Raw genomic sequence first — 15,091 nt, 5'->3', positions numbered from 1 at the left:
AAAAATGCCGCCATCCATCTCTTATCTGAGCCTGTGGTTGCAGACACTCACCTGTTGTGGTGACTAGTTCCACCACGTCTTCATCCTCCTGCTCAGCTTGTGTTGGGGGGATTCCCCCTTCTTCCAGAGGGGGGGGGGGCTCTGGTCTCCTCGGATGAGGGGTGTCCTCCGAGTCTTTTCTCCCCTATGTAAAACAAAAAAGGTATACTTAGCACACAGATATTTAATGTCAGAACTATAAAGATGAAACATTGCTTGGAAGTGGGGTACAATTGTCAATTTTAGCCGAGTTCCAAGATGTAGCTTTTTCAGTGTCCTTTGTCAAGCTGCAATACTTTACCTGTTTTGTACAAGCTTCACCAATGGAGACCCCCCTATAGTATACACTGGAGCACCTGTGTGGGGCCCCCTAATAAAAATGGTGTTCTGGGGTCCCACACTAGTGCTCCAGTGTCCAGATGTGTAAACAACTGCTCAGTGTCCTCTCCTTACACAGAATCTAGTTTGCATTTCATTCTAGTAACAAAGCCATCTACACAACCCAATTCTTTGAAGACAAGTATAGGGCGTCAAAATGGTGGCCAAATGCATATGGGCTAAACAATGGTATTTTATAGTTGGAACGAAAAATGTTTGATCCGAACGAATAATGTGCCCATGAACATGAAAGTTGCCATTTTAAACTGTACAACAGTTCCTAAAAGCACATGGAGCAGCACGAACACAATAAAGACAAAAAGAATAGGAACACAGCACAACTACTTACTTTTTTGCAGCACTCGCCGGATCTTTCTGTACTGCTCGTGTTCTCGTAATTTGAGGTCCGACCACCGGTTCCTGAGCTGATCTTTCGATCGTCGTACCCCGAAATTCCGGTGCAGACTCCTGACCACTTTCGCCATGATCTTGGCCTTTCGGATATTGGGGTTGGGATAAGGCCCATACTTTCCATCATAGTCGGACTTCTTCAGGATGTCCAACATTTCCAACATCTCCCCAAAGGACATATTTGAGTCCTTAAATCTCCTTCTGGATCGGGACGTTTCAGGCTCCGGCCTTTCCTCCTCCTCCTCCTCCTCGTTGCTACAATTAGCACGCACCTGCTGTCTATCCGCCATGTGCTCTTCCCCCACTGTGCCGAACGAAAAGGGGCGGGGAATAGACTAGAAAGAACGTCAGGGGTGGGCGGAGTTATACGCATGCGCAGTGTGTATAAAGCGTAACACACGTGCGTATTACGTACGATCTGTGAGCGGAGGAAGGAGCATCGGAGACGCCGATCGTGATAACAAAGGTAAGATCTAAACTTGCGCCTATACTGCTTCGAAATGGAAGCCTATATTGTAACAAGATTAGGGGAGTTTTGCCTGACATTAGGGTTTGTCTTGTGTTGTGTCTTGCAGAGAAAATGGATGGGTTCAATGACCACAATTTCCTGCCCCTGTTGATAGACAAATACAGGGAGCTGCCCTGTCTGTGGCAAGTGAGACACCCCCACTATAACCATAAACAAAAGAGGCAGGCAGCGCTGGAGAAACTGCTGGAGTTGGTGAAGCCGGTGGTCCCCACAGCAACCATCCCTTATTTAAAAGCCAAAATTGGTGGCCTGAGGAGCACTTATCTTAGGGAGCGCAAGAAGGTCACAGATTCCCAGAGGTCCGGAGCAGCAGCAGATGACGTTTATGTCCCCAGACTGTGGTACTATGAGAGACTGCAATTTCTGTCAGACCACACTGAAGTCAGGGAATCCCTCTCCACTCTTCCTTCCACTCTTCCTTCCACCCCAACTGAGGCTTTCGATGTCCAACCTGGGTCTTCCAGCCAGGAAGAAGTGGAGGAGCCCAGCTGGAGTCAGGTATAGCATTGTTCTACTGATTTCTGGTCAATAAAGAAATGATCTTGACTAGATGTTATTATTGATCACTAATTGCTGATTGAAAAAAGTGTTTTACATATCAATAGACAGTAGTGGGCACCCAAAATTGGGACAAGAATGAAAACTGCTGGGCTCAGAAGGATAGTCTGTTATATTTGTTAACATTCAATTTGCAGCAGTCAGGAGGTGAAAATTGTGTGTGATTGATGAAGAAAAAACTAAAACTATGTCCCTTTTTCATACACAGGAAGACCTCAGCCAGGAGGAGGTTGTGGAATGTGGCAGTCAGGAGGAGGCGGGGATTAGTGGCAGCCAGGAGGAGGCGGGGATTAGTGGCAGCCAGGAGGAGGCGGGGCTAAGAGTCAGCCAAGAGAAGCCTGGGACCAGTCGCAGCCTGACTGAGTCTCAGGTCCCTCCCCTCCGCCTGCCATATAAACGAGCCAGGAAGGCTACTCCAAGTCCCGTGCAGGATTCAGCGTTCAGGCTAATTCAGGAGGCTTCGGCGTCCCTCCGAGCCTTACCAACTCCTGAAGAGGCCTTTGCCTGCATGGCTGCCACCAAATTGCAGGGCATGCAGGAGGGTCAACGCAAGCTCTGTGAGGACCTGCTTTATAAAGTCCTACGTAAGGGGGTGAGTGGGGAACTAACACCCAAGACCTAAGTAGTTGAGTTGGACCATCCTCCTCCTCCTCCTCCTCCTGCTGCCACAACTCCAACACCACAGCCACCGCGTGGAAGGAGGCGTGGAAAGAAGACCAAAGAGTGATGGCCCTGGGTTCAGTCTGGTCTGACAGAAGATGCCATCTCTCGTGACCACAGCCTGGGGACACAGATGTCATCTGCTGCTGTTCATGATCTCTGGGACTTCTGGACCAGACTGCACTCCCTTAGATAAGGACTCCTTAGGCCACCAATTTTGCTTAAAAATAGTTGATGTCTGCCCTGGGGGTACAAGGCTTCACCCACTTCTGCAGTTTCTCCAGCGTTGCCTCCCTCTTTGTTTAGTTGTGAGCCGTTAATAAAATTTTTTCTGTAAATTATACTCTCCTGTGTGTGTTTTCATCCAAAAAGGACAGTTTGTTGGTGAGGATTCAGGTACATTTCTAAAGTACAATGTGAAATTAACAAGGGACAACAACACCAAACAATCTCCTACAGATTAAATAGAACAACATATCAATGGTGTTGTGGGAACTTGTCACAAAAAACACACACAAACATTTTCGGGAGTACAAATCCAAATCGCAAACAAAATAAAAATAAAATACAAACACAAAAAAAGAATCTACATTAAAGCCAAAAAATATATAAAAAATATACAAAAATATGTTGTCAGATGTGAGAAATCCAAATATATTGAGGGAATCACGATAAATAGTAACGAAATAAGTTTGTGAGAAGTGTGTGTGAATATGAGCAGCAAAACGACTTAATTCTTGTCACATTATAAAGAAGAAGAGAGTGCGCTGTATTAAACCATTTTTTACATTGCAGTGTGACGAAAGTGCTGTATCCATTGCGAACGCTAAGTTTTACCAGAACGAGCTGTTCCATCTTGGAATTTCTTCTGAGCATGCGTGGCACTTTGTGCGTCGGAACAGGCCACACACGGTCGGAATTGACGCGATCGGATTTTGTTGTCGGAAAATTTTATCTCCTGCTCTCCAACTTTGTGTGTCGGAAAATCCAATGGAAAATGTCCGATGGAGCCCACACACGGTCGGAATTTCCGACAACACGATCCGATCGGACATTTTCCATCGGAAAATCCGACCGTGTGTACGGGGCATTACAGTATTAAAGGGATGTCCATTGGAATCCAGTTCCACAATAGGGTTTCCAAGAAAAAGCACTAGGGTTAATATAGGTTCCAATGGTTTGAACAGAAAGTGTCTTGAAAGACACTGAGAGGTCAGGTCCCTGTTAAGGAGGGGAACGGTAGAGACTGGTCCCCGCCACATCTGTGAGTCAATTACTCCCTCTGGGGAGAAGGAATAATCAGAGGTGACCAGTACTGCAAAGGGATCAAAATATCCAAAGATACAGAATACCCTGAAGGGAGGAAAAGGAATCAATATGGGGAGTGACCACCAAATGCAAGTTCCCACTGTAACACAAGCAAGGGGATCCAGAGTGCAGAGAACCTAGAAAAACAAGTGTAGATAGTTGAACAGCTACACTATATTGTCAAAAGTATTGTGAGGCCTATCTTTACACATACATTAACTTTAACGGCATCCCAGTCTTATGCCCTGTACACACGGTCGGACATTGATCGGACATTCCGACAACAAAATCCATGAATTTTTTCCGACGGATGTTGGCTCAAACTTGTCTTGCATACACACGGTTGCACAAAGTTGTCGGAAAATTCGATAGTTCTGAACGCAGTGACGTAAAACACGTACGTCGGGACTATAAACGGGGCAGTAGCCAATAGCTTTCGTCTCTTAATTTATTCTGAGCATGCGTGGCACCTTGTGCGTCGGATTTGTGTACACACAATCAGAATTTCCAACAACGGATTTTGTTGTCGGAAAATTTTATAGCAAGCTCTCAAACTTTGTGTGACGGAAATTCCTATGGAAAATGTGTGATGGAGCCCACACACAGTCAGAATTTCCGACAACAAGGTCCTATCACACATTTTCCATCGGAAAATCCTATCGTGTGTACAGGGCATAAGTCCATAGGGTTCAATATTGCGTTGGCCCACCCTTTGCAGCTATAACAGCTTCAACTCTTCTGGGAAAGCTGTCCACAAGGTTTAGAGGTGTGTCTTTGGGAATGTTTGACCATTCTTCCAGAAGCGCATTTGTGAGGTCAGGCACTTATGTTGGATAAGAAGGCCTGGTTCGTAGTCTCTGCTCTAATTCATCTCAAAGGTGTTCTGTCAGGTTGAGGTCAGGACTCTGTGCAGGCCAGTCAAGTTCCTCCACCCAAAACTCGCTCATCCATGTTTTAATGGACCTTGTGTTGGTCACTGGCCAAATCATTTGGTGGAGAGGGGATTATGGTGTGGGGTTGTTTTTCAGGGGTTGGGCTTGGCGTGAAGGGAACTCTTAAGGCATCAGCATACCAAGACATTTTGGACAATTTCATGCTCCCAACTTTGTGGGAACAGTTTGGGGATGGACCCCTTCCTGTTCCAACATGACTGTGCAATGGTGCACAAATCAAGGTCCATAAAGACATGGACACATGTTACTCCTTCAGTACAGGCAATTGTTTAGCGTACAGAACAGAAATTAATTTAGCTGTTGACTTTGTTAATACACTGAGCAAAATTATAAGCGCAACACGTTTGTGTTTGCCCCTATTTATCATGAGCAGAACCTAAAGATCTACGACTTTTTCTATGTACACAAAAGGCCCATTTCTCTCAAATATTGTTCACAGATCTGTCTAAATCTGTGTTAGTGAGCACTTCTCCTTTGCCGCGATAATCCATTCACCTCACAGGTGTGGCATATCAAGATGGTGATTAGATAGCATGATTATTGCACAGGTGTGCGTTAGGTTGGCCACAATAAAAGGCCACTCTAAAATATGCAGTTTTATCACACAGCACAAGGCCTCAGATGTCGCAAGTTTTGAGAGAGCGTGCAATTGGCATGTTGACTGCCCTTGAATTGAATGTTCATTTCTCTACCATAAGCCATCTCCAAAGGCGTTTCAGAGAATTTGGCAGCCGGCCTCACAACCGCAAACCACATGTAACCACACCAGCCAAGGACCTCCACAACCAGCATCTTCACCTCCAAGATCGTCTGAGACCAGCCACCCAGACAGCTGCTGCAACAATCGGTTTGCATAACCAAAGAATTTCTGCACAAACTGTCAGAAACCATCTCAGGGAAGCTCGTCTTCCTCATCGGGGTCTCGACCTGACTGCAGTCCGTCGTTGTAACCGCCCTGAGTGGGCAAATGCTCACATTCGATGGCATCTGCCACTTTGGAGAGGTGTTCTCTTCACGGATGAATCCCTGTTCTCACTGTACAGGGCAGATGGCAGACCAGCGTGTGTGGCGTTGTGTGGGTGAGCAGTTTGCTGATGTCAATGTTGTGGATCTAGTGGCCCATGGTGGCGGTGGGGTTATGGTATGGGCAGGAGTATGCTATGCATAATGAACACAGGTGCATTTTATTGATGGCATTTTGAATGCACAGAGATACCGTGACAAGATCCTGAGGCCCATTGCTGTGCCATTCATCCACGACCATCATCTCATGTTGCAGCATGATAATGCCCATCCCCATGTTGCAAGGATCTGTACACAATTCCTGGAAGATGAAAACATCCCAGTTCTTACATGGCCAGCATACTCACCGGGCATGTTACCTATTGAGCATGTTTGGGATGCTCTGGATCGGTGTATAGGAGAGCGTGTTCCAGTTCCTGACAATATCCAGCAACTTCGCACAGCCATTGAAGAGGAATGGACCAACATTCCACAGGTCACAATCAACAACCTGATCAACTCTATGCGAAGGAGATGTGCTGCACTGCGTGAGGCAAATGGTGGACACAACAGATACTGATTGGTTTTCGAACCCCCCTGACCACCCCCCCCAATACAGTAAAACTGCACATTTTAGAGTGACCTTTTATTGTGGCCAGCCTAAGGCACACCTGTGCAATAATCATGCTGTCTAATCAGCATCTTGATATGCCACTCCTGTGAGGTGGATGGATTATCTCGGCAAAGGAGAAGTGCTCACTAACACAGATTTAGACAGATTTTGAACAATATTTGAGAGAAATGGACTTTTTGTGTACATAGAAAAAGTCAAGATGTTTGAGTTCAGCTCATGATAAATAGGGGCAAACACAAAAGTGTTGTGTTTATAATTTTGCTCAGTGTAGTTATAACAAAATGTTAGTAGAGTGTTGTACCATATTAGCCATTTAAGTGATGCCTTTTATTGGGTAACTAAATGATCAAATATTATTATTATTATTATTATACACGATTTATATAGCGCCAACAATTTACGCAGCGCTTTACAATGTAGAGGGGGGACAGCACAATTACAGTATAGTTCAATACAAGGGACAGGAGGGCCCTGCTCATAGAGCTTACATTCTAAAGGGAGGGGGTGAATATGCACCTTTAGTAGCAATCACTAAAATCTCTTAAACTCCAATGTTTCTGTTATGATAAAAAAAGTGATGTGTACATGTATCAATTTGAGCACAAACTGCTTTTTCTTGTAGAAACTGCTGTATGTATATTATTTCATATTTTATATACTGTACTTTAAAGAAAAAAGAAATGAATATATACAAAATATGCAATTGATCAGTTATAGACTATATATCAATTATCATTTACTGAATGCAATCATGTCCAGAGATAAATAACAAATATATTTTTTTTTATCAAAAGAGTACTTGATGCTTGGACTTCCAGCAGAGGTGAGATAGTGAGAGAGTCAACAGTAAGCATAGACCAAAAAGCCAAAAAAAAAAAAAGTGGGGGTCAATGGACCATTTGGTCTTTTTGCTGTTTCTAGTATATAAAATACAGTGATAAAATACAAAATAGCCCACTGCCCTAAATTCATATTTTTTTTTAATTTTATTTTGACTCGTATATACTCTTAAACAGCTCTCTGATTCTCTAAGCAATGCTAAAGATCATGAGTTTTCAAATTCCTACCCAGACAACTTACTGCTGCCATAGAAAACTAAATGCATATTCCTATGAGATATGGCCATCTAATATGCATGACTGTCATGATTCTGTGCTCTGCATCACTTGCATCCATCTTCTTTCTCCTTTTTTGTTTGAGTGTTTTATATGTCCTTACGTTTATCCACCTAAACACAATGATATGTCAAAGCAATTTTACCACAAAATTGACACAAAGAGGATAACGTCCATTCTGGGCCTCAAAGGACCACTATAAATTCAAGAATTTCAAATCATCCATGGACATATTCTGTGTTCTTTATGTCAGGAGTATATACATAATTCATAAAAGTTTACCAGAAAATGTTCATTGATACATAAACAATAACTTAAATATTCTCTTATGCAGATACCATTTGCACGAAATAAAGTTTGCCTTCAAGAAAAAATATAGGTTAGAGAGGAACTTCATGCTCTCAATCAACTATGACTATTTTTTAATCAAAGAAAGGCATATAAGCATATTTAAATCCCCAAAACAAAAATGTAACATATTTTGGATTACCGGTCCTCAGGGTGACTGCATTAGTTCTCTTTTTTTCAGGCTTTTTTCCCTTATTTTTACCTTGCAATCCTGGAAATAACTCTTCTAATCCCGGGGTGGCTAAACTCACTCACTCCACTCCATGACTGTCACCCAAGATGGAATTCAAACATATCTTTCTCTTTTCATCCCCATTACATGGGAGTGGGGTGAATTAGGAGCTTACAGAAGGAAAACAATGTTGTTTGTGCTTTTGGTACAGCTCACAGGAAGTGACAAGAGCAATGCATTTCTGACAAGGGGAATAGATATTTTAAGTGCCAGCTAAAAAAGCCATAAGGCCCCTTTCACACGGCAAGCCCGCTTGGATCCGCCTGTCTGTTTTTCAGGCGGATCCCAGCTGGCCATCCATTGACTCCTATGGGGAGACGGATGTCAGCGGAGATGTGTCCGCTGACACCCATCTGCCATCCGATCCGCTAAAATCAGATGTATAGCGATACGGTCGCCGTCCGTCTTGGTGGATCGGATGAGATCTGATGAAAACAAACATGCTGTCCATTTTTGTCCAATCTCTCCATAGGAATCAGCGGCGCTCTGACAGGCCCCTCCCCGCTCAGTGAGCAGAGACGGATCTGTCATCCGCTGGCTCAGAGGAGATCAACGGAGAGATCTCCTGCTGAGCTGGCGGACTCCGCTTAACAGATCCGCCTAGCGTGAATGAGGCCTGAAACTGGAAACTGATGCAGTCTTCACATCTATGGGCCCATAAGCTGTTCTTGGGTTTAAATAGATTTTCTTACAATTTGGCTCTATATTACTTTATTCAACAGCAACATTAGCATTATTGGGATTACTTTATCTAAGGTTTAATTGTTATTATGTTATGTTCAATTATACAAAAATACATCCCACTCCTAGCAGAAAATGAACCATCTGCTATGGTGGCTTACTCAAAGGTTATCAACAAGCATGCAGACAATGCTGGTCTTTCTTATTAGAAAGCTCAGCACCCTTTTATAATAATAGCCACATGTTTAACCGCTTTCCCCCCCCCGGAAGATTTTACCCCCTTCCTGACCAGAGCACTTTGTGCGATTCGGCACTGCATCATTTTAACTGACGATTGTGCGGTCGCGCAACGTGGCTCCCAAACAAGATTGATGTCCTTTTTTTCCAACAAATAGAGCTTTCTTTTGGGCTGGGCGAAACACAACGTCGTTTCGCCCAGCCGTGCCATTCTGCCGCTGTAAAACTGTGGCGGCTGGTTGGCAAGTGGATATATAGTAACTCCACTTTCACCCTCTGGGTGATATATGTACATTGCAAGGATTTTAACAAACTTTATTGTAAAATCCTACCTTTTGTTATTCTGAAGAAATCACTGTTTGTTTCTCTGTGTCCATGTACCAAGTGAGTCTATGGGAGTGGTTTCATAATTATACAGTAAATCAGCTGCTGCACCTGCAGGACTCTAATGAGGAAAATTGCAGGGTCTGCATTCCTTTAGATGTGATTTCCTATTAGGAGTATCTTACCCAGAATTACATTTTTGTTGCAGGGGATGCCTGAAATCTGACAGCAATCACACAAGCCGCACACTGCGCCAATCACACAAGCAGGAAATTACATTTACATGTACAGAACACCTCCAGGTAGCCATATTGCATTGCATTTTACAGAAAATTACAGAGCTGCAGATTAAAAAGGAAAGGCCATTTTTAATAACATTCAATAAGAATATGACTTGTGTTGCAAATTGTATATGCTATATTATTTTTATTTGCTATTTTTTTCCATGAAAGTGGAGTTACTCTTTAAGCAATTATAATTTCTTGCTAAAATGGAACTATGGGCAAAAACGAAAAACCTAAATGATGTAGTCTGTTAACAGCATTAAAAAAGTTAATGTTTTTTTCTTAGTCCCCTCTGCAAAATTGTTTTATTACCTGTTGATCCTGTCAGTAGATCTGTTATGTTTCCATTTCCTCTAACAGGCCAAGCTGTCCAGCAGATGTGTCAGTTACAGAGGTTGAGACAAACCACATAATACTGCCAAAGGTGGTTTAAATGATCAGCTTTTATTTATAGCGTTTACATCTTAAAAATAAATAAGTAAAACCTGAATAAATGACACTTTGCTACATGCAGTGAGTGTACAGCTTGTATAATAGTGTAAATTTGCTGTCCCCTCAAAATAACTCAATACACAGCCATTAATGTCTAAACCCCTGGCAACAAAAGTGAGTACACCCCTAAGTGAAAATGTCCAAATTGGGTCCAAAGTGTCAATATTCTGTGTGGCCACCATTATTTTCCAGCACTGCCTTAACCCTCTTGGGCATGGAGTTCACCAGAGCTTCACAGGTTGCCACTGGAGTCCTCTTCCACTACTCCATGAAGACATCATGGTGCTGGTGGATGTTAGAGACCTTGGGCTCCTGCACCTTCCGTTTGAGGATGCCCCACAAATGCTCAATAGGGTTTAGGTCTGGAGACACGCTCAGCGTCAGCGTCTGTAGCAAGGCAGTGGTCGTCTTGGAGGTGTGTTTGGGGTCGTTATCATGTTGGAAACTGTCCGGCGGCCCAGTCTTCGAAGGGAGGGGATCATGCTCGGCTTCAGTATGTCACAGTACATGTTGGCATTCATGGTTCCCTCAATGAACTGTAGCTCCCCAGTGCTGGCAGCACTCAAGCAGCCCCAGACCCTGACACTCCCACCACCATGCTTGATTGTAGGCAAGACACACACGCTTGACACCATCTGAACCAAATGAGTTTATCTTGGTCTCATCATACCACAGGACATGGTTTCAGTAATCCATGTCCTTAGTCTGCTTGTCTTCAGCAAACTGTTTGTGGGCTTTCTTATGCATCATCTTTAGAAAAAGCTTCCTTCTGGGATGACAGACATGCAGGCCTTTTTGATGTAGTGTGCAGCATATGGTCTAAGACAGCGTTTCTCAACTCCAGTCCTCAAGGCGCACCAACAGGTCATGTTTTCAGGATTTCCTTCAGATGAAAAGGCTGTGGTAATTACTAAGGCAGTGAAACTGATCAAATCACCTGTGCAAATTAGTGGAAATCCTGAAAACATGACCTGTTGGTGCGCCTTGAGGACTGGAGTTGAGAAACACTGGTCTAAGAACTGACAGGCTGACCCCCCACCCCTTCAACCTCTGCAGCAATGCTGACAGCACTCTTATGTTTATTTCCCAAAGACACCCTCTGGATATGACGCTGAGCTTGTGCGCTCAGCTTCTTTGGTCTACCATGTTGATGCCTGTTCTCAATGGAACCTGTCCTGTTAAACTGCTGTATGGTCCTGACCACTGTGCTGCAGCTCAGTTTCAGGGTCTTGGCAATCTTCTTATAGCCTAGGCCATCTTTATGTAGAGCAACAATTCTTTTTTGCAGATCCTCAGAGAATTCTTTGCCATGAGGTGCTGAACTTCCAGTAACCAGTATGAGAGAGTGAGAACGATAACACCAAATTTAACACACCTGTTCCCCATTCACAACTGTGACCTTGTAACACTAACGAGTCACATAACACCAGGGAGTGAAAATGGCTAATTGGGCCCAATTTGGACATTTTCACTTAGGGGTGTGAAAACCCGTGGGGGGCGTACTCACCTTTGTTATCAGCGATTTAGACATTAATGACTGTGTGCTGAGTTATTTTGAGGGGACAGCAAATTTACACTGTTGTACACTCACTACTTTACATTGTAGCAAAGTGTCATTTCTTCAGTGTTGTCACATAAATAGTTATAATATATTTACAAAAATGTGAGGGGTGTACTCACTTTTGTGAGATACTGTATATAAGGCTTATCAATATGATTACCTATCTATTTTCTGACATGACATTGTAGCAGTGGAGGCTGCTCCATAAGGGATGCAGGGGCGCCACCCCCCCATCCAAGCGTCCAGCCCCCCCTAATCTACATGCCAGGGTGCCAGATGCATGGATTCCAATGGGTTTTTTTTTTGAAGCATGTGATTAGAGCCTGAGGCTCTAATAGGCTTCAAAAAAAGGTAGGCTCTAGGCGCAGAGCACACCCATCTGTGTGACAATAGCGATGAATATTCGCTATTGTCTTTCTCGTTTTCCTCCCAGCCAAACAGGAATCCTCTATTGGCCAGGGAATCTTAGGACTCCCTGGCCAATCGTGTCTCAGGACGCACTTCCTGTTCCTGTACGGCCTGGAAGAGAATGTCCCACTGTATTTTAGCTGGAGAATATGTCAGAGCGGCCCTGGCTCTTCCTTCCCCCTGCCTCCGTAAGGTAAGGCATAATTCTCATGGCACATTCACAGTGAATCACCGCCGTCCATCTCCCATGTGGGGGGAGGGGGGTTGGGGGGGAGGTGGTGGGTGATTGCCGCCGTCCATCTCCCGTGGGGGGTTTTGGGTGATCGCCGCTGTCTGTTTCTTATAGCAGGGGGGATGTTGGGGGGGTGATCGCCGCCGTCCATCTCCCATGGGGGGGTGGTATTAGTTTGTGCCCCCCCCCCAAAAAAAATTTGAGCACCAGCTGCCACTACATTGTAGCATACTTTATTCTTGACCATGTATGTAGATTGTCTTTTTCTTGTACTGTATAAGCTTTAATAAAAAAAACACAATTGAAAGAAGTTTAGATCGACTTTAACTAGTTTCTCTATCTATGCTTTTCTGTATACAAAACAACAGCAGAAGCCGCATTAAAAAAAACAGATAGTGGCACAATCAATTGCTGGAATAGGTTAAAAAGGAAACTTCAGTTTTACATCACTTCACTCAGCCTACATCAGCTCTTTTAATATATCCAACACAGGGTTTTGCCAAAAAGAAAACAAAAAGCAATCTCATCTTGAAAAACATGCAAACTTCCATTAAATATCGGTCTTGAAAGGCAAAAAAAATATATCAGAGCGAACTAGCAATTTTTAAAAGAAACCTTTCATGAGAAAAACATGACAGCTGTTATTGCAAGCATCTTTTTCTAAGAATGCCGGTCGCCTGTGTGTCATGGTGTCAGTTTTGTTAATTGCTGTGTAATGTTGACCTTGAACAAGTATTCAAATAAAGATTTCTGACTTTTCTTCGACATTTCTGCATCCACATTTCAGGACAATAACTCAGAAAGTCCTTAAGGAATAGGAATTAAACCCAATATATTACATTATGCACCAGATTTCACACTCTCCAGTTTTAATAAAAACACACAGCGGAGGATCCAAAGCTCGTGGTCGACGGTCAGTATTAGCTAGGAACCACGATCCATCACTTCCTCTAGTCAGTCCCCTCCCCCTTCAGTTAGATACACCTAGCAGGGAACACAGTTAACCCCTTGATCACCCCCTACTGTTGACCCCTTCCCTGCCAGTGACATTTTTACAGTAATAAGTGCATATTTATAGCACTGATCACTGTATGAATGCCAATGGTCCCAAAAATGTGTCAAAAGTGTCCGATGTGTCCTCCATAATGTTGCAGTCCCCATAGAAATCGCAGATCGCCGCCATTACTAGTAAAAAAAAATGAATAATAAAAATGCCATAAAAATATCCCCTATTTTGTAGACGCTATAACTTTTGCCAAACCAATCAATATACGCTTATTGTGATTTTTTTTACCAAAAATATGTAGAAGAATATATATCGGCCTAATCTGAGGAAAAAAAAAATGTATATATATTTTTGGGGGATATTTATTATAGCAAAAAGTAAAAACTATTACGTTTTTTTCTAAATTGTCACACTTTTTTTGTTTATAGCGCAAAAAATAAAAATCACAGAGGCGATCAAATACCACCAAAAGAAAGCTCTATTTGTGGGCAAAAAAAGGACGTCAATTTTGCTTGGGTACAACGTCGCACGACTGCGCAATTGTCAGTTAAAGCGACGCAGTGCCGAATCACAAAAAATGGCCCGGTCATTCAGCAGCCAAATCTTCCGGGGCTGAAGTAGTTAATGAATGCACATCTAAAGATATAAAAGATACATTTTAAAATTACATCTATATGAAACAGGTTACATTTAAATTGTAGATAATGTCGGTCCTTCTTTAGATTACATTTTAGACTCATAAAATGTAAATGCAATAGAAAGAAAGCAGCTTATAGCTAACTGGTGAAGCATTGCATTTTTTCTTTTCACTAGCTTCCTCCCATACCTTGTACCAAATTAATATTTTTGCACCCGAAAACACTGTAATTACCAACGCTAACAAGTTTTACATAAAAAAAAAAAATCATCAGATTCCACTGAATTCATATATATACAGGGATATATATATATATATATATATATATATATATATATATATATATATATATATATATATTTTTGTATAACTTACATTTTTTGTATTGAAAGTAAATTAAATTCTATAAAACATTTTGAATAAAAAAGAATTACCTTCTTCAATACAAAGGATAGGCAAAGCAGTATGAAATGTCTCATATGAGCTCTTGGGGGGCAACCCAGTAAGAAAAACAAGAAAAACATGTAAATTACTGTCTGATAGCCTAACACTGGTATTCACCTGGGTGAAGAGGCCAACTAAGTTTTTAGCTGTCAGATTTAAATTTTGGTGACAGTCATCTTTACTTATAGTCAAAACGTAACCAAAAGCTGTCAGGGTTGACTTATTTGCTGCTGGCAATATATGAATGAAACTTTTGAATGAAACTTTTTCTCAAAAAAATATTTTCAGTTACACAAGTAAGAGAACCATGGACCATTTAGGATATAGGTTGGATCACATTGATACTCATGCTTCAAATTAGGAAAGAACACACTTTTTCAAAGCTCTCTAAGGCTCGGGTCACACTGCCATGACTTGGGATCCGACTTGTGAGATCCCAAGTAGCGTGACATGTGAAATGCCATGTTAGTCATTGGGAGCTGTCTTAATTAGTACTACCGACTTCAGAAATGATTCCTGTACTATTTTTAGGTGACTTCTATCTGAATTCTATTCTCTTCTATTCTATACTTCTATCAAAGTATTACTCAAGTCACCAGGAAGTTGTCTGGCAAAGTT

Source organism: Aquarana catesbeiana, linkage group LG05, assembly GCF_042186555.1.
Source record: "Aquarana catesbeiana isolate 2022-GZ linkage group LG05, ASM4218655v1, whole genome shotgun sequence".
Classification (NCBI taxonomy): domain Eukaryota; kingdom Metazoa; phylum Chordata; class Amphibia; order Anura; family Ranidae; genus Aquarana; species Aquarana catesbeiana.
Note: the sequence above shows the minus strand (reverse complement) of the source record.